Genomic DNA, 21,338 nt, shown 5'->3' on the forward strand with positions numbered 1-21,338 from the left:
AAGGATCTCTGTGGGATGGGGAGGGGCAAGCGATGGGGGAGATGGTTTGGATTGGGAAGAGAGGGTGCAGCAGAGCTTGAGTGGGGGTGGGACACGATGTAGGGCTCTTGTAGGCAGGTTGGGATGGGAACGGGGGTGTGGTAGGGGGATGCTGAGGGGCAGGGGACGAGGCTCTGGGGGAATACAGTAAGGGATGGAGTGCAGGGGGGTGTGGGATGAGGAAGGGATTCTAGAGGGGTCGCAGGCAGTCGGGCTGGGTGAGGGGCTGGTCCAGCGATGCTCCGCGGGGGATGCTGAGGCTCGTGTGGAGCTGGCCCCTCCCCCGCCCTGGGGCGGTGGTGGCCATGCCGTGGCTGCTGGGAGCCTCCTGCGCTGGGACCCGCTTGTGGTGGGGGGGCGCTTAGCCCGGCTGGGGGGGGGGGTGGCGGGAGCCGGGATTGGCTGGCAGGAGCCCGTGTGATTGGCGGCTGTGGAGAAGCGGCCTGGTTGGGAGGGCGCTGATTGGCTGCGGACGAGGAAGCAGGAAGGAGGACGGAGGGGCTTGCTGCTTTCGGGAGTTAGAGCCGAGCGGCAGCGGCGGAGGAGCCTCTTGTCCCAGCCGTAGTGGCCGCCTGCTCCCGGCCTGTGTGCGCTGGGCGGCCGCGGCGGGAGGGAGGAGCCTGATCGCGACGCCCCGGGGGGCCGCCCCCATCCCTATCCCGCAGCCAGGAGGCTCCGGAGGAGGGGGAGGCGGCGGCGGCGGCGCTGACGCAGCAGCGTGGAGCCCGGGACTCGGGCGCCCCGGGGTGGGGGGGGGGTCCAGCTGCTGGATTCCATCCCGGCCGGGGCCTCCGGCTGCCCTGGGCCCCGACCGGCCGGGCCGGCCACGGAGCAGCGCGGGAGAGCGCGGCGGTGAGTCCCACGCGATGGTGCTCGGGGCTCCGCCCGCCCCGGGATCCCGCACGACGGAGGCAGTGGCGCTTGGCTGGCCCCGTCTCCCGGGGTAACTTCCATTGCGGAGCGGGGTGATGGGAACAGGTGCCGCCGAGGGGAGGGGATGCACCTCCCGCCGCCGCCGCCGAGGCGGTTCCTGCGGGACGCCCCTACCCAGGGCGCCGGGTCTGGTCGGGAAGACGAGGAACTTTCCGCCCGGATCCGGCTGGGGGAAGCGGGGGCTGGTTTACTCCGGCGGGTATTCGAGCCCCGGGGGCGGGGGGGTCCTCTGCCCGATGTGGGCGGGCGGCTCGTGCTCGGCGGCGTGAGGTGACAATGTGGGGTTGGGGTGGCGGAGCTTTTTCTCCCCACCCCCTGCCCTGCGATCTCCGCGTGTGCTCGGGGTGGGGGATCCGGCTGCGTCGGCCTCCCAGAGCTCAGCCCCTGTAAGGAGCTGCTCCCTCGGACACTCGCTCTTTCCTGAGCTCGCGAAGCGGGGGCGGGCGGGTCTGTAACCCTTAGGCTGGGAGATGGGGGGCAATCTGACCGCAAAGGGCATCCTGCTCCAGGCTGGCACTTGGGCGAGCTGAAGGACACATTAGGTTGTTTCCATTTTACCCCGCCCATCACCCTGCTGTCTGAGCGGCTTCCCTTTCCCCAGAGAGTAGAGGAAATGGCCTTTGTGGCAGGTGGGTTGAGCTCTGGTTGTGAGTGCCTGGTATCATCAGTGCCAGATCATGTCTGTGACCAGGCTGTTTTGCTCTGGGATTAGCTTTAGGTTTAAAGTTATGTAATAAAACAATTAACTTGGAAACTCTAAATGATGTGGAGAAGGCATGTGATGGGCTCAGGGGGAAGCACACAAATGGGGTTTGTGCTCCTTGGCTAGCTATTTTTTTTTCTTTTCCTCTGTCTCTCTAAAGTCATAGGAATATTTTACAATTTGCTCATTCGGAGAAGGTTACAAAATCTATACAGAAACTTTATTTCTGAGGGGGGAGGGAAATATCTGAGACAAATGTCCTTATTAAAATGGCTCTAAAGGACAAAGACAAACAGAATGGTTGATTCCTAGATGTTGGGCAACTTGACAGGCAATTTAAAACGGGGGAAAAAAACTGTAGAAGTGACTAAGCATTACAGTCTTAAAGGGAAAAATGTTTGAAAATGAATCTTGATGGGTTTTCTCTGGAAAGAGCAAGAAACAGAATTACTTGATATTAATTCAAGGGGTGTGTGTTTGCAAGGGGGGAAAGCATAAACTTAAGTTTGTATATCCTGTAGTGCATGTGTTTTGAAGCAACACCATGTTAAGAAAAATGGAGAAGGAATTTGTTAAAGTAGTATACTGCCTACCGAGAATGAAAACAAGGTGTCATTTGTCTCCCCCTCCAAAGAAAGATTATGGTTATCTTAACATGATTCCAGGGCCATATGCTGAGTTTGGATTTGTGAGTACATTAGATGGAACACCTAAATAGATGGAGAGCAGATTGTATGTGCTCACTATATAATTTCTTATGCAAGTATAAGGGCTTTTGGTGTTTCATGGTAGTGTTTATTTTCAGGTATCTTTAAAGTAAGATCTAAGGCACTGAATCAGTTTTATAGTTGAATGGAAGTTTGAAAGGTGTGTGTGTGTGTGTGTGTGTGTGTGTGTGTGTGTGTATAATGGTCGGTATTTAGCTTGTGTGGCTTATTGTGAGCAAATTGATTTTCTGAATATGCCAGAAATTAGAATAACTACACTAAGAATAAATGTTCATTAAGTAGATAAGTTCTCAAACTTTCTGATGGTGTAGATCATGTGTGAATAGACTGACTGGACCATTCCTTTGTTTTGAATTAATTTCCTGGCAACTAAGGCAATAGTTTACATACAGTAATATTATTAGAGTATTTATTGCATTTAACTGACTTTACTGTAATAAGGCTTTTGTTCTGTTTGGGGTATATGTGGATTAAATCCACCATCTCCTTTGCTCTTCACTTTAAACATTCCTCCTGTTCCCCTACACATGCTACCCATTTTCATGGTTCCCATCGTCCTGAATATTGTCTCTCCTGTTGGTGGCTCTCATTGCTGAGAGAAGCTTGTTTCTTTTGTGTAGCAGTGGCTTCTAATAGAGGCAGCTTCACTGGCTGCTTTTTTCCAGCTGCTTCTGCAAGACACAGGAGCCAGCACCATGTGACTGGCCAGATCTCTGTAGACTAGCAAGTGCTCTCTGGACTACGGTTTGAGAACCAGTGAGCTGGATAAATGGAGATGCTAAAATCCCAGGTTATTCCTATTCCTTCTACGGTGCATCATGGCAACCCGATCTCTTTAAAAAGATCAAGTGATATTTTATGAGACAACTTTGAAAATATTAAATTTAGAACTTATTTTGCCTGTATGGTACATTTTTCTAAAGAGAGAGTAGCCTGCAAACAGATTTTTCTTAAGAGTACAGCTACTGCTGATACTTATTCCACATCTCAAGTTATAATCATCAGGAGCAGATGAACTTTTAAGAAAACATTTCTGGGCAGTTGATACTACAGTTAATTGACCTATCCATCAATCTGTCATGGAATTAGAATATTCCAGACTACTTCTAAACAGAGCTCACTGCATTCTGTGATTCTGTGTGCAAAACTGCTCCAGAATCTGAACTTTCATTTAAAAAGTAAGTTTCTAGCCATTATGGTTGTAAAGTAAACCTTCCGAATATGATGCACTGGGCACTATGCATTTCCTTTGAAATCTAATTATAACTAAGATGCCATCATTAACTAGTTCACTGCAGGTCATTTTAGCAGAAATATCCAGCTAATAATGTGCCTATCCCACAATCTGAAATCATTCCCTACTCTTTCTCAAGTGCCAAATACCCCAACTGTCCTCTGCTGAGCTGCCAAAAACTTCAGATTCCTTTACAACTTTTGTGATGCAGTTTTGCAACTTCAATACAAAATTATGTTAAACTAATTTTAATTTTTAACTTAGATTAAATACCTGGAATGTTGCATTAATTGTTTGTATTCATTTTCATATTTAATTCAGTAATCACTCTCTTTTCAAATGGAGCTGAAGCAGCCTCTATTTCGAGGTTGCTGTATGATGAGCGCTGCAGAATCAGAGGTCCTTGATGCAGAATTTAGGTTGACCTCACTGAAGTACAGCCTTGCTTATAGATGTACAATTTAACTTAAAGACCCAGCACTACTGTTGAGGGAAGAATAATTTACCGTGGAACTTCATGTGTAGGATCTTATCTGGATGATCCAGTTTGCTATCAACTAAAACAGTTATACTGAACAATACAGTGCCATTGCATTAGTAAAATACTTTTGTGCCATGATGGATTTTGTCATTTGAGAAATTGACAATTATAACCAGTGACTAAAATAGTCCCACACTTACTTTAGCATTTGGCTTGGTTGAATCTGTATTTGATGTTGAAATTTGACACATTTGAATATGGGGCTCAAATCTTGAGGAAAAAAATATGACTTAGCCCTCTTCAGATTTCTGGCATTAATGCTGATATGCATTTGATATAGCAGCATTGTGGGCTGATAATACTGGATTTCTAGTTGGAATTTGGTTACTTTCAAAGCCGTTGAGATTGTGCATCATTGCATTTAAAGTGGCTTACAATAACTTCTTTTTAAATAAATTTTAACTTTTGTCACTGTCTCCTCTCTGATATCTTTATGCTACCTTTATTCATTTTCATCATTGGTTGAAACTAGTGGATTCATTTAGTATTATGTCTTAGCAGTAATTGTCATTGTGCAGTGTGTATTGTGAGCAGCTATTCATGTGCTTGTACAGTACATGGTTATTTTACTGAGACAGTGATGAATAATTATTTGGGAAATGTATACTCTTCTCCAAACACTGACCTGATATACTTCAGTATTGAAACCAAGCCCTTAACAGCAGACCTATCCAAAATAAACAATTGAAAAAAATAATTAGAAATCCTAGGCAAACATAGGCATGCAGTTACATTGTCATTAAATTCAGGCCACAAGAAAACTAGTGTATTTATTGCGATGATCAGACTTAGTATGTCAGAACTTTAAGAGAATCCTCAAAAATGTCCAAATATATTTTACACACCCACATCTCCACACAGGTTTTTGCTCCAGCTACTATTCACCAAGCCACCACAAAACACACCGTGTGTGTGTGACAAACACACGCGCACACACACAATCGCCATGGAGAGAGAACCCACTTGACAATTAATCGATCAAACTAATTAAAAGTCTCAAGTGTCTTCTATGTGAATGATCAAATGAAAACAGAAGTTCAGAAAAATGGTGAAGTCAGCTTGGAAGCATGCTGCAGAAAAATGGATGCATGTCAACAAACATTGAAACAAGAAAAAAAACAAACTTTTAAAATAAACATTCTATGTTTTATACCACAGAATATGCCATGATCAGGGATAATATTGTATATGACTATTAGGGAAATGTTAGTAAAAATTTTTTGAGATTTCTCTCTACATTCCATGAGATTTCTGAAGGGCTTTTTCCCTCTTCCCCATACTTTTTAAATGTCATTCAGCATCAAGGCAATTTATTGCTCACAGCAAGTAAACTGGCTATGATTCATTAATGCCAGTCTAGTACGTATCTTCGGATATTTCCCCAAACTGTCAAGTGTGTGGAACCTATTTAAACCTTGGTTTTAGGTGGCATTTGTGATACAATGCTGTGTAAGCAGTTCTTTAAAAAGAATGTAAATATCAAAACATGATTTAGACTGTAAACACTTGGGGGCGATATCTTAGGATGTGCATCGTGCCTAACACAATGAATTGCCATTCTTAACTGGGGCAAAACAATGCTATTTACATATGTATAAATACACAAACAATAGCAGCTGATCTGTGCCTAGTCTGTATGTGCTAATATAAAAGTTAAATCCATAGTGGTCTTCGCTACTCAAGTTCATATTGTGGATCCTCAGTACTGGTTACGTACTGTTGAGTAAAAATAAATCTGAAATGCAGGAGGGGGGCTTGAAAACAAATTTCCTTACAAATATTACTCATACCACTTTTGTTAAGATTTAAATAGTTAGATTTTTAGTGTTTTGGACAAAATAGTCAATTTCACTTTGCATTCTTGTGCTAGTGCAGGAAGACTGAAATGTTTGGGTCACAAACACTTCAGCAGAGTATCTAGGTTTTTCTCTCTCTCGCTCTCTCAAATAACTTTTCCATTGGCATAGTAACAAAATACACTCGTATTTTAAGAAAAACGATTTTAAATGAAACCAAAATTGAGTCTTTATTGATAGTTTCAAAATGAGTTCAGGTTTTACCCCTTTGCCAATTATTGTGATTTTTACAATCCCATTTTCCTATTGCTGTGTGGGGAACCTCTTCCCCCCCAAAAATAGGGGAAACAGTGTAAAGGGAAAAGGAGTAAAACTGAATAGACAAAGTGCCTTCAATTGCCCAAAGTAAATAAATTACCAAATAAACTTCTATTCAATCTCCGTTGTAGCCCCACTGTAGGTTTTAAAAGTTCATGTAGAAGTATACTTTAAATTGATGTCTCTTTAAAGGTTTTGTAATGAAACTCCCTGAATGAGAGTAGATGTTCTGTGTTACACAGATTTACTTAGATAGGGGCTCTTGAAATGAGGGAAAACTTTGATGGGTAAAACTAATTCTACTGCTTGTGTGTCCAGTTAATCATTTATTTAGATTTAATATTCTGTGAGCCTTTGATAAAAGGCTACACTGTTTTAGCTAAAACTCTTGAGCTTAAGCAGCACATGCAGATCTCTCTCCAAATTTTTGCATGGGCCCACTGCTAAGAGCACTAAGCCAAGTTATACCAGCTTTCTGTATAATTGCCTTTGTAGCTGATGGAAGGGTGAATGTGGTTCTGGCAGCAAGTAGTTATGGAATGTCAGGATACATAATGTGCCATAGGTCCAACTGCACTAAACAAGTGCACTTGTCTGTAGCTAATATGTTATTAGCGGTGAAGTGCAGCTAATAAACACCTATTAAGACAAAAAGGTAGAAACCTATATTTTTATACTCTGGTGCATCAGGATGCAGACTCATCATGGCAGCAGTGCTTCCAGAGACTTACATTTTAAGGTTGTTGTGATTGACAGGGCTAGAAACTTCACTTTCCTAATATACTTTTCCCAGCTATGAATTAACAGCTTAACACTGGAGGGGAAATAATTGTGCTATTTTTACCTCTGGATTTCATTAAGCTGGTCAGTTTCACTCTTGCTGTTAACTGGTTCTATTCATTTTCATTTTCTGGTTCTTCTATACTAATGTTAATGCAAGGCTGTTTGGTTCCAAAACACTTCAGGGAATTTTTTTAACCATATATGGTTTGGTGCCATTTACTGATAAGTACATTGTTAAATGTTCAGTTATAATCATAGGCAGACACACAATTAAGTTCAAACAGGTAAATGTTATGAAAATGGCAGCCAAACAGATTATTGGCATAGTTTTTAGTATCAGCTGATACCATGCATATGTTTGGTACAGCATTGTAATATGCTGAGAGAGTTGGTGTAATATTATACGTGACTGGTGTTGGGAATGATTGGTACACAAATTAGATGTCTTGGGACTTGAATATGTTATGGTCTCTTCCTACACCAGTAGGAAAGACTAAAACGCAGTGAAGCATTTTTCTTTACGCTCAGATGTATACGCGAGTATTTGGTGTAGCATTGTTTAATGTGGGATAGTTGCAAGTGTTCATAGAAATTGCTCTCTATACAAGTAAGCATCTGGATGGCTGAAGTGGAATGATTTTTTTTATTGGAATAAATGGGATTTATTACAGTATCTTATTTCTGAATGTGGTACATTATAGCTTTAGTTCATGGCTGTCAGTTCTCATGTTAACTTGGGCTGTGACCTTTTTTGTTCCTTGTTTAGCTGCAGCTTAATTGTGTGGTTTTCCTTTGTGAGCCACGCTATGAGGGTGATTCCTTGCACCCATTGTTAGAGTATTTATTTATTCAAAATATTATCTCAGATGTTCAGGGGTAGAAGTATACATCTCCTGAACAAAGTAGGCTGGATTTTTATCCAGGGATTTGGAGCAATCAAATTTTTGAATTGCTCTGCTCCAGCTCTGGGCAAAAACCTACTGGTCCACGCTCCAACTCCAGGCTCCCCTCCAAAGCCCTATTTTTTATCAAGTAATATCTCAGAGGTTTTTGTAAACTCTTATGTATGCGTGACTTAGTATGTTTTAATTTATCTAAAGTCTTCTTTGAAATTAAAATTGTAGACACTAAGTTATGTAAAACCATTTTTCTTCACAAATGTATCTTAGTCTAAATGTTATTCTTTAAATGAGACCTTAGAGCTGCAGAGACAAAGGTAGACCCTAAGCATGCTGACTTTCTATTATTGCAGGCTGTGGCCCTGAATGCCTTACTGAAAAGTGTTCCTTAGCTTGTCCTCCAGTACAGTACAGTTTTATATAGTGTCTCTTGTACAGACTGTATCTTCAAGTGCTTGTAGAATACCTATAAATAAAACAATTTTAACTGCAAAAGAGAAGAAAATATTTGTTATAGACAAGGGAGAAAAGTTAGTCTCAGTTCAACTGAGTTTGATATGAAGTAAGGTTATACAGAAAGAGCTCTGCAGAAGTCCTTGTACCAGCAACTGCAAAATCATGTGACAGGACTTAGTGGACAGGCTAGTGCTAAAAGTAGAGAAGGGAACAGAATGAAAGATAAGTTTTGTGAGGATAAATCAAGTCTATGGAGGGCCTTAAAAACAAAGGGGAAGTTGAAGTAGATCCTGAAACGAATGGAGACTCAGTGAAGCTCTCAGAGACTGGCTGTGATATGGTCATCCTTTATTCTAGATGCCCAAAGTCTGACAAACTGGGATTTGGGGAGACAGTTAAGAAAGGAGAGTTTAACTGTTTGAGGTGAGAGGAACTGAGTACCTCAACAGAGGTAAAGCTGAGGCATTGGGGTATGCAGACAATGTTGCAAAAGTGTCAGTGAGCAGATATATAATATGTAAGGAGAAAGTTCATACTCCAGGATGAAGCCAAGTTTATGGACAATGGAAGCAGATCACCAGCTAAGGAGAGAGGAGGTTTCTTTGTTTCTCCTGTTGCCCAGGTGAACTGCAAAGCATTTTAAGAAAAGGTTAGCGGTAGGAAGATAAGTATTGTCAGGAATAAAGATTGTTTTTTAATAAAGTGGTGGGCTGTAGCAGACTCCAAGTTGATGAAGGTATCAGAGGAAAAGGAGTTGAGGACAGTAGTAATGTAGGAAGTAACAGAAGAATGATGAAATCAAACAAAAAGAGGTTAGAGGAGAAGGGAGGTTTCTTAAGGGACTGATTATTCCAGGAGACAAGGGAGGTGAGAGAACTCAGTTATGAATTAGAGAAAACAATGTCAAACCTGGGCAATCATAGATTGAAAGGAGGAAGTAGATTCCTCACTTCTGGCTGGCTGGGAAGGGAGGGGATCATTTTGAAGAGGGAACAAGGATTACCAGCATCAAAAGTAACTTTAAAGCATAATAGCCTGTGCCACTGCTGTCAATGCTACTGTACTTAATGTGCTAGCTCAGATGAGAGCTAGTGCGAGTATGCATATGCAAGCTGGGAATCACACCCCTGTCTTATAGGAGAGCTTTTCTCAGGTTGTGACATAGCACTGGCACAGTATTTATACCAATGGTATTGAAAATAACTGCTGTAATGCTCTGTTATTTCTAATGACTGCTGAACAAGTCTCACAGCATGCAGTGTAATGTACCAACACTGACCCACAACTGCAGTGCTGTCCTCTCTCTACAGCCATTAGGAGACCTTATAAGTGGCTTTCTTTACAAGAATGCCCTCAGGACTGCAGAGACTAATTTCTACTTATTTCCAGAGATATTGGTAATCCTTGTTCCCTCTTCAGAATGATCTCCCCTCCCAGCCTTCCCCCCAGCCAAAAGTGAGGAATCTGCTTCCTTCTTTCAAGCTATGATTGCCCATGTTTAACTAGTTCTTAACTATTTTTCTCACTTCTCTTGTCCCCTGGAATAACCAGTCCTTGGGTATGTCCTTGGGGTAGCCAGGGGCAGCAGTAGCACGGGCTGCCCATGCCACTAGAGCAACGCTACTATTTTTAGTGCACTTGTTCAGATAAGAGCTAGTGTGAGTATGTGAATGAGAGCTGGGAATCGCCCCCTTAGCTCACTGTATAGATGTAGCCTTAATTTACACCAGCTCTCCTGCCTGAAGCTACTAACCAATATTAAGAACTGTCCTGTCCTTGCCTAAAAACAAACACCCACACAACCCTAAAACTTTAGTGGGAATTTCGAAGGTACCTGTGGTCTTGCTGTCTAGACAAAAGTATAAGAAGTTATAAGGGATTTTGGGGTTTGTGATGCTAAGCTCACATAGCTACTGTGGTATAATAGATCACTTGCCCTACTTGCTGGGGTAGGGGGGCCTTGGGTGTGGCTGCTTGCTTTTTTCTTTTTCTTTAAATAGATAATGTGAACTTCTCCAAGTCTTACAGTTTTCTGAATCTCATGCACTGGCCTGTTGAAAACTCCATCTGTCCACCACTAAGTGGACACGAATACAATTTAACTTGCATGTTTCCAAGGTAACCATCAGAGGCAATCGCAGAAATGGACCATAGAGAGGAAGGAAAGTGAACGCACACAAGCATTCCTACTATCTCAATACTTGAGCTTTATTAAAATCTAGTTAACAGCAGTAACCCTAATAAAACCATATAGTAGGTGACCGTGAGATGGTTTTTCTTTGATGGGACTGCATTCTGCTAAAATGAAATCTATTCAATTAAAAAAATTAAAATAGCTTCAAGTACTGCCACTGCCTCTGAGGCCATTGCCTATTTTTGTGGTCTTACAATCACATTTTTGTATTTCAGACTTTCTCCACCTTTGCTCTATGAAAGATCCACACAAACTTGAGAAAACAGTGAAGCTGATTAAATGCATGAAGTAACCAATGTAGGACTTTTCTTTTTTTTTGGTACTTGTAATAGTCAGTAAAATATTCTAGACAGATGAAAGATTTTTAGGTTGGCAGCATCCTTTTAAATGGAGGAGAAAAATAGCTTGCTTCTACTGCACATTATAGTGTGTATATGCACTGCTTTAGAAAGTTACTGAGCGTGTGGTACAGGATCAGGCATCCCATAACCCAGGGGTTGTCAATCTTTTTCTTTCTGAGGCCACCCCCCACATGCTGTTTAAAAACTCCACGGCCCACCTGTGGCACAGCAGCTGGTTTTCTGCATATAAAAGCCAGGACCTGCTTTAGGGGGTAGCAAGCAGGGCAATTGCTTGGCGACCCAGTGAAGCTAAACTGTTCAGGCTTTGGCTTCAACCACAGGTAGTGGGGCTCAAGGCCTTGAGTTAAGCCTCATGCTATGGAGCTTCAGCTTCCTGATGTGCTTGGCAGACCCCCTGAAACCTGTTTGCCGGCCCTCAGGGGCCCCGGACTCCTAGTTGAGAACTGCTGCCATAACCAGTAGAACATGCTTAAAGGGCAGTATTTTATACACAGACTTGAGGATTTCCAGCTGCATACTGGTTGAAAAGCCAAACTTATTCCATTGATACAGAAGGCAGGGAAGGAAGGGCTGCTAATGAGGTCCTCAGGCTGCTCCCTGGTGGAAAAACCCAGCCTTCTGCCATTCCCAATTTCTATGAAAAGGATGGATGCTGAGATTCTTGCCAGCGTACTATCTCCCTACTTGGGGCTTCAACTTTAAAAGAAACCTCTGACTAAATAGGTATTTCATTTTCATTATAGAATTGGAAGGGACTTCAGGAGGTCATCTAGTCCAACCCCCTGCTCAAAGCAGGACCAATCCCCAGATTTTTACCCCAGTTCCCCAAATGGCCCCCTCAAGGATTGAACTCTCAACCCTGGGTTTAGCAGGCCAATACTCAAACCACTGAGCTATCCCTCCCCCCTTATCTTACCTATTTGAAACATTCTCCTTCCCCTTCATGACCCAACCCTTCTCTCCAAAAAAAAATTTGCTAGGAAGATGAAGGAACTCTATCTAGTCTCCCCATCCAGAGCCTATTGCAAAGAGGGGCTGTGTGGGCAAGAGCTGGTCTTCATTATTCTTCCACCTTCCGCAGCTTCGATTGTTTTGCTTCTACTCCTCAAAATACCATTGCTTTCCTCTGCTGCTCATATCTTTTCACAGCAGCAGTAGGAAACTGACATGATTCTGGGCAGTTTCTGGGCTGCCTGTAGGTTCCTGACTAGAACTAGAACCACTAGTCCACATAAGGAGATTCCACAACTACTAAAATTTGCTAAAATCCACTTTGTCTTCATATAGCCTGCATGATTTCCTAAGCAAAGCATGCCACTGCGTTCTCAGGTCCACCAGCTGTCAGTATCTCAGCTCCTAGAAACTTTCAGAGAGGGAGTTGCTAGTGTTTCCTAAAGTCACTCTGGCTTTGCTCCACCTGGCAGCTCTTTCCGCTTCAGGCATCCTTTGCTAATCTTCTCTCCAGTCAGTTTTAACAAATTGTCACAGAACGAGAGACAAAGTATAAGCTACCGTCTGGGGTCCTTTTGAGCTAGCAGATTTGAGCTGTTTTTATTTTTGCCCCCGAGAGTTTGTCTTGGTGATCTTGCATTAATGCCCTTAATGTTTTGAGGACATTTTCTTGCCACATCGTGTACTGCAGATTTTTCCACCTCAACGTGTTCTGTATCTCAGTACACTTTGGTCATGACACCTTCTGTTGCCCAGTCACCACTCTCAAGGTTTAACAACTGGACCCTCGGCTCTGACACTGCATTTGTCCTTTCCCGCAGTTGATGTGGCTTAGATTTTTCTTTTGAGTTCTTCTGTTTCAGGGTGTCTTCCTCTTCCTTTGATGCCTGAGAAGGAGGAAGCCCAGTGAATTCTTGAAGAGTTGATGTGGCCATAAAATGTCCTTCACGGATGAATACAATTGCTATATTTTGTTCTTGGGGCTCTGATAATGTGCACACGTGTCAGATCTGCTTGGCAATGTTGCCCAGAGCTATCTGTCTTCAAGGGGCATACCTAAAGGTTCTCCATAAGGCACCCTCAAGATGTTTCCATAAATCCTGCTTGTATGATTCTTAAAGGCTTCTTCACAGAAATCTTAGTCATGTCCCTTTGTTGGGCATCTGAATTTGACGTTGGCACCACTCTCCAATGAGCACAAATCCAGTTATCAGTAAGGATCACCAGATATGTTTTACTGGTTGTTTCATGGTGAGTTGTGGTAATATCAAAGTTCAAGTTTTCCCTTGATAAGGCATCGCCTCTGCAGATGTTCTGAAGGTATGAGGAGCCAAGAGTCTCCAAATAATCCTGTTTGTAGGTATGTATAGATGCAGCATTATTTGTGGAACCTTGATTTTTTTTTTAATGATGGTGTATATTGACTGACTATGTACAGTTTTTCAGTTTCATGTCTGTTTGCTTTGAAAGTAGCGACATTTTGACATGAAGCAGCTGTCCTAGTCCCAGTGCAGGTTGGTGGTGGTCTTGCATCTTTAAGCACTTTCTGCACCAAGGAAGATGCCTGTGTCTTTTAGATCAGAAACTGGCATGAGTGGAGCTATGACATTCATCACTAATGGTTCTGTAGCTGGTCACAGTGCCTACAACAAGGACTCTTCTTCTACAGCCTGCACCATAACATTCTGACTTCTACAGAAACAAGTAGATGAATATGGAGAGAGTACTGATTTCACTGATGAGGACTTACTCATCAGAAGCCAGATGCAGAGCAGCAAATAACAGCAATTTAGCTATAGAGGATCTTGACTTTTCTGGGTTCTTTTGGAAGCCAGTATGACAGCAGTCCATCGTGGAATCCTTAGTGATCTTAGACCTTAAGTTATTGGACTGCGATCTCCCGGTGAATAACATACCTGTGTTCTGACATCCTTTTGTTGACGATCAGATAATGTGGAAGAACCTCTCTCATAATGCCACAATATTAAACTAATGCTGGTGTAGGACCTTTATCACACCTATGCATATGTTCCCAGGCATCACATGGAGGTGATGTCTATGTGATTAAATTTGTCACATGACTACAGTTTATCATGCACTTGTAGCTGCTTCACTAATCCATCTCCCCTGAGATTTATCCTAACATTCCAGACACCTGAGCTGCTTCAAATAGACACCATCTTGTCAGTTATCAACCTGCAAAGGAGAAACAATTCCCTTTTGTCCCTACATATGTAGAATTCCTTCCAAACATTCCCTACTTGAGCCTCTGGCCAGCAATATTTAGCACTGCATCAGTGATGGCTTTCTAGATATAAACATCAGAATTTAAAGGCAGATGTTTCATGCACTTGTTAAAGAATCTAGAAACAGGAACTTTATGCCATTGAAAAGTAGAGGTCCTGCACTTCCCACTGGGGCCTCTTACCAAAGGGCCAGAGATATTGGACGTTAAAACATGAAACTTATGTACAGAAAAGTGATTGTATCTGACTTTCAGAGGTTGTATGGTTCCTTCTAACCTCTGTATAATTGTATTCATGGTAATGAAGGCACCTGGTTTTGCAGGCGTAGGGAAAACATAATCCAGTAAAAATTTCAATAATCTTAAAATGGTTCTCCTGTAACGTGGCATATACATACATACCACATGATAGCATGGTAAAGGTTTTACCAGCACCTGTTGACCTGCAGGATTAATTTATGGCACTACCACTTGTAAGAAATGCTGCTATCCCGAAATCATGAAATAGCCCTTTTGCTATTCCACATCACCATCTCTTCCAAACCAAAATTTTAAAATAGTTAAGGTTGCTAAGTGCAGTTCAAAAGATGACATACCAGTAAATGCATCTTGAAAACAAAAGACATCTAAGCTTACATAAAGTTTGACACTAACTTTAAGTCCCCAGTGTGACTCTTGGTGCCAAGGGCAGCCCTCACTGGTAATGGCAGCAGGCTGCAAAATGTAGAGCCAGATACCCACCGTTCTTGGGAGTAACACTGAAGTTAAACTCTCCAACTGGTCAGAGTGTGCTGCTGATCCCTGACACTGGTTATCAAAAAGAAATCCCACAGCCCCTTATTGCATTCCAGTTTGCTGGCTCCCAGTTAGCACCTAAGTCCAGTACAGTGAGAACTTAAGTTATTTAAAAAACTCTGCTCACGTTTACAAAATGTTGTTCTGACCCCAAAGGGTCAGCCACATTACCAGGTCAGTATAAGTTTGGATCTTCCCAAAATACTGCGCTGGCAGCCAATCCTTTAGTGCAGGGGTTGGCAACCTTTCAGCAGTGGTCCATTTATTCACTCTAATTTAAGGTTTCATATGCCAGTAATACATTTTAACTTTTTTAGAAGGTCTTTCTATAAGTTTATAATATAACTAAGCTATAGTTGTATGTAAAGTAGATAAGGTTTTTAAATGTTTAAGAAGCTTCATTAAATTAAATTAAAATGCAGATTCCCCCTCCCCCCCAGACAAGCACACATGCCATAGGTTGCCTACCCCGCTTTAGTGTCTAAAACTAAAGGTTTATTATAAAGAACAAGAAGAGAGGTGTTAAATGGTAAAACAGTCACATACGTACGAAGACTACAATGTCCATCAGGTTCCTAGCAATATTGGTGAGTCTGCTGGCTTGAAAGTCCCTCTGGAACACCTCCACAGCTTGGATGGGTCATTGAGTCCTTTGTTCAGAACTTAGTTTGTAGGAAGGTTACTCCAGAGCTTAGAAGCGGAATTGAAGACAAAAAGCAGAAGATGGAGCTGCCTTCTATAGTCTTTTGCCACAGCTTGATTTCCTTTGTTCCAAACACAAGCTGCCTAGCACATGTCCTGGAAGCCTTAGAGTTCTGTCCATAGGTATGCCCCTGCATGCCTTGCTGAGTCAAAGTGTATGCCTTGCCTTCTCTCAATGGGTCAGTTGTATGGTTGGTGTCCCTTGATGGGTTGTCAAGCAGGCTTGGCAGTGCTAATGGCAATCTGTCTGGGAGTGTCACCCAGATGCGCAGCACAAGTTTGGAACTACAGACACACCGTACATATAAAACTTACAATACAAAGGTGATGCAAACACAAATGAGATTATCATACTTGGCAAATTATAACATTTTTTGCAGATCCTAACACAGCATAATCCATTGCAATTTTACAGTATTGGTATTCATGATATCCCAAAGTTGTCGCTCTCATTCCATACAACATCACACCCAGTCAGGCAAGTGCATGTACATCATTGAACAGAAAGCCTCAGTGAGCAACTCTCCCCCTCCAACTTAACACTCGCTCTTTAAGAGGACTCACAATAAAAGAACAAAAATATTGATCCCATAGCTTTCACTCATAAATATTCATGTATAGTTCTACCTTTATTTTATTCAGAGGTTTTTTGGTTTTTTTTGAGAAGTCTGGCCTATTTTCCAACCATAAAGGACCGACAAAATCAAGAAATACTTTGATTAGATTCAGGTAGTCTGAATTGTCGTATTGAAAATTCCTTGAAACTTCTTTAGAAAAAATCAACTTTAATTTTTTAAATTTAGATTAAATATTTGTTTAAAAAGCCTTAATTTCAAATTTAGAAACCTATATTGAGGCCTAAATTTTCTATAACTTACTAAAATCATCTAAATAAAAGATTCCAGCAGTATGTTTGCTGAATTTAAAAAAAAAAAATCAAACCACTCCACTATTGGAAGTATTAGCTAAGCGCCTTGATCTGGAGTCTGAACTGCTAAACTAGGTTTTGCTAGCAGTAGCCTCTTCCGATCTCTGGATAAAAACTAAGCAAGAGGATGAAATCTACTGGTTCTAAAAACAAACTTGAAGGACATGGTGACCAGGTGCAATCAGTTAAATTCACTAAGTACAGATAGTGTGTCGTATTATTAATTAATAATCAGTTATATTTAAATGCAAAATGTGTTTTGCTGAATTTTTCTTATAAATTAGCCCCTTTAAGATAGCACTTTAAAATTGTTTATTAAATGAAACTTGGTGCATTTTTAATTGAACTCAGTTTCCATTGAAATACAGCTTGATAGACACACAGGGTTTTTAAAAAATTGTCACTTTCTAAATAGAAAATTGTGAATGATGCATTTCTTAACAATAAACAATTGTAAAAAAAAAAGAATTTTAATAAATGTAAATTAAGCTATATAATTGCTTAAATGTGTGTGTAGTTGTGTATTTTCTTGGTTAGTAAAAAGAATCAAAATCAGTGTGAAGGTTTATATCTAGTTGCAAATCAGTTTGTTTTAATGGTTGCCAACCAATGAGAATAATATTTTCCTGTAGGAAAATAACTAGAGTACAAATGTGAAATTGGATAAAATTGATTTAAATCAAGGTTTCTTGCTTGCTGATTAAAATCTGTGTTTTAAATCACTTTGATTTAAATCAATCCACCCTGTGGGCACCCATCACAATTATGAAGAAGTACATCCAAATTGCAATCTTCTTAATGACTGAATTCCATGCAACAGTAACTATATGGACATACATGAAATATTATCCCAAACCACATCACCAAACACTGTCTGTTGTATTAAAACAGGGGTGTGTGTTGCAATGAATATTCCAACTTGATAATATAGAACTAATTAATATATGCATAGTCAAATACCTTTTAGCTATAGAGTTAGATATGTAAGAGTCAGATCCCAGTCTCCATGGAAGCTGGATTGGTTCCTCAAAGAGTAACACAGATGCCGGAACTGAGTTAAGGTTGTTTGGTGCTGGTATTGAGACTTTGTTTGTTGCTCTCTGAATTTCTTGACTTTGATAATTGTTAATGTTTTAACAACAGTTACATAGTTTGCTTACTATTGAATTGAACTTTTGTTTTGGAATTTTCTCCTTTTTTTTGTAAATCTGATTATAATATGGTGCTTACCATTTCATCTGAAAAAATGAAGTTTCCACCCTGCTCCCTGGGTTTGAGGCAGGCTCTGGAGCTACTGCCCAAAAGGATTCTTGGCTTCCCAGCCTACCTACCTCTCCAGCACCAAACACTGGGAGTGATGGTGCCCTGGCTCCAACCACGTGTTGTTCTCCAGAGCAGGACTCCTCTTAATCAGGCTTTAGCAGGTCTGCCAGCTGCTAAAGGTGCCTGTGTGGCAAAACTTGAAGTTTCCCATTTTCCCTATAGACCCTTGCTCATGCTCTGTTCCTCCCAACCCCACCAGCTGTACTCCCTAACTCCTAGTATTTCTGGAATGCTGTTAAGTGCTTATCACTTAAACAGTTAAGTGCTAATTACTTAGTGATTAATTTTTTCATTACTAGGCAATTAACTGTAGTCACTGAAGCTGGTGGAGATCCTCTAATCCAGTGATTCTCAAACTTTTGTACTGGTGACCCCTTTCACATAACAAGCCTCTGAGTGCAACCCCCCCTTATAAATTAAAAACTCTTTTTCATATACTTAACACCATTATAACTGTTGGAGGTGAAGCAGGGTTTGGGTTGGAGTCTGACAGCTCATGACCCCCCATGTAATAACCTCACAACCCCCTGAGGGGTCCCAACCCCTGCTCTAATCCGATGAAGACTGTTAACTTTTGCTTCACAGGCACAAGTGGCTGAATTTTAGAGAGTACAGCATGTTCTGTTGTCAAATGGCCATAAAAATCAAAACAATGTTGAGCTTTCTGGCTAACCAGACTATGTATCTTTACCCACCAAAGGAGATGGTGGGTATCTGTTTAATAAGTTACTGTTTCTTTTAATAACTTGAACTATGCTATATTGGAGCATACAGACCAAACGGTACTGGTGTTAATTTAGGAATTAAAAAGTGTATACTCTCAAGAAAAACAGAATGAGAAGTAGTGAGATATTTGCACTAGCTTTTGTGCTAATTTTTGAGTGACTAGTGTGTGAAAACAGCTAGAGTTGTCAAATTATCAGAGGAACTTCTTTTCACCTACATTACACCCACTTTAAACAAATTGTGTATATGCATAAAGAAGCAGGGGTGTTTGTTAAAACAAGGCTTGCAGTGGAATTAGCAGAGCAGTTTTGCCTGCAGTGACAATTGAGCTGTTGAATAATCTGCATATATACATATGAATACGGACACATGTCTAGATAATGTATAGAAACTGGAATATCTTTTGGTATTTTAGTCTTAAAATATGGTATTTAGCCATTTTTATTAATCTTTATCTCTAATTTGAATGGGGAGCGTTAGTCTCTTGCAGAAATGTAGCCTTTGGCTGGAAGATTTCTAGGAACTGAGGTGGTGGCTAGAACTGGTGTGTTGCAGTGTGGTGTACAGGACTACTGTAACTACCTAACAGGTCTCAAAGAACATGACCTAGGGATGTTCTACCCGGTTTCATTTGAGACCCAGCATGAGAAGCCTGTGCTATAATACCTCAGAAAAAATAATGGAAGATTATTTTTTGCATTTCTCTTTGCATGTGGATTGAAAATCAATTGTCAATTTGTTTTGTTTCAGTTCATCTTTACTTTCAGGAGTTCAGAGCTGCTGCTTGAGTTGCAAACGTAGAAGGTAGAATGTATGTTTGGTTAAACTGTTTCCACTGGATTAAAAAAAAAATGTATAGCATCCCTTCTGTTTTTAAGTTCTGTGAAAGCTTTTTTTGAATAATGTAAATTCTGAGCTGGAATTCAGATGAATTGTCTCCTGAATAACTCTGCACTTTTAAAAGTGCAGAGTTATTCAGGAGACATGAAAAAGTGTGCTGATTTTCTTTAATTTTGGGGCAGTGCTATGGAGTAAGCATACTATTTCAGGGTGATTTGGGTGATGGAGAGAAAAGAATAGAAAAAAGTAATAATACTAACTGTTTCCTTGAGTAATAGCAGTGTTACTTTGCTCATGAAAGAGAACAATTACCTGGACTTGTGAATAATGTATTTTGAAATCCCACAGATAATATAATTCTGTCAGGGCTGCCCAGAAGGGGGGGCAAGTGGGGCAATTTGCCCCAGGCCCCACAGGGGCCCCCATGAGAATATAGTATTCTATAGTATTGCAACTTTTATATATGGAAGGGGGCCCCCAAATTGCTTTGTCCCAGGCCCCCTGAATCCTCTGGCCGGCCCTGCATTCTGTAGCCTCATAGATGAGTTGCTGTTTCAAATACAGATAAGGGGATTTTGGCCGAAAATATTGTTCCATGAATTAGAAAAGTGACAGTGAGAATCCTATTTTCCATCCACAGGGTGATTATGCTTACTGAGTACAGCTGGGTGAAATTTTTCAAATGAATAGTTGGTTTGTCAACCCCCAAACTGCTTTTTTTTTTTTTTTTTTTTTTACTGAAACTGTTTGCAGATTTGACGCACATTGACCAAACAGTCAAAATCAAAAAAATATTGTTTTGGATTAAATTCCCAAGAGAACTTAGGTGCTATTCACAAAACCACTAGAGCGAGGTGGTAGTAGTACTGCCCTCCTTATGCCTGTGGCTAGATTACTTGGCTAGGATGTGGGAGATCCAGGTTCAAGTCCTGTTCTGCCTAATTCAGAGCAGGGATTCAAAAAGTTGGCACTCTCACAATGTGGATGAGAGCTCTGGGCTATTCTGGAGAGGGTCTCTCAATTTTTCCTTCTGAAACTATTCCACTTTGTATAAACAAACCTTAATTGCTGCAGCAATTGGAACCCAGGTGTGTCGCACCAGGTGAGTGTCCTAACCACAAGGCTACGGAGTCGACTCAAAACAATATGTTCCTGTTTTGGTTTTTTTTGTATTATGAGGAACTGAAAAACTTCTTGGGTCAATCAAAATGGACATTTCTTATTTTTTCCATTTCAGTCAGAAAACTGAAAAATTGATTATTTGTACAGCTCTGTTACTGAGGCTTTTAACTTGAAACATTTTACTAATCTTAAATATCTAGGTGAATGGTTAAACTAGCAAAAAAATAAAAAGGGTAGAGTTGTGCTAATTTATATCTGAGAACCAGACCCAAATTATTCTCATCCTTTAAAAATGTTAGATGACCATCCTACCTTCTCCTGTTCATCCTTATTTCTTCCCTTCTTGGTCATGAAGGATCACTTTGCTTACAACCTATAATTTAAACTAATTCCTTGCTAAAAACCATTTCAGATAATTAAACTTAGAAACCCGGTTGTCACTATTCTGTTTACCTGTGCTTTTTTCATCCTTTACAATGAAAATTAATGATGTTTCACTACTTAGTGCTGCAGTACTCAGGATTCAAACATTGAGTTAGAATGTTTAAAAATAAACTTAAATTTTTTCAAAAACTCGAATTCATCTGATTTTATTTTTTAATAAAAGCTTGTTTTTGCAATTTTAAACTTCTTTGGTGTCCCTGTGAGTGTTCCACTTCAGGTGCATATTCATCTCTGGAGCCCTTGATCAGAGCTTTCTAGCTAACAGTGCCCATTCAG

General features: G+C 41.0%; 1 protein-coding gene across 1 annotated transcript in view; it reads left to right on the plus strand.

Annotated features, from left to right (window-relative positions):
- Positions 1 to 811: 811 nt before the first annotated feature.
- Positions 812 to 21,338, plus strand: part of BAHD1 (bromo adjacent homology domain containing 1) — a 72,486-nt gene continuing 51,959 nt past the window's right edge. Inside the window, exon 1 of the mRNA XM_030559471.1 lies at positions 812 to 891. The gene's annotated coding sequence lies outside the window, so the exon portion shown is untranslated. The remainder of the gene's footprint in view (positions 892 to 21,338) is intronic.

The sequence above is a fragment of the Gopherus evgoodei genome, chromosome 4 (assembly GCF_007399415.2).
Source record: "Gopherus evgoodei ecotype Sinaloan lineage chromosome 4, rGopEvg1_v1.p, whole genome shotgun sequence".
Lineage (NCBI taxonomy): Eukaryota > Metazoa > Chordata > Testudines > Testudinidae > Gopherus > Gopherus evgoodei.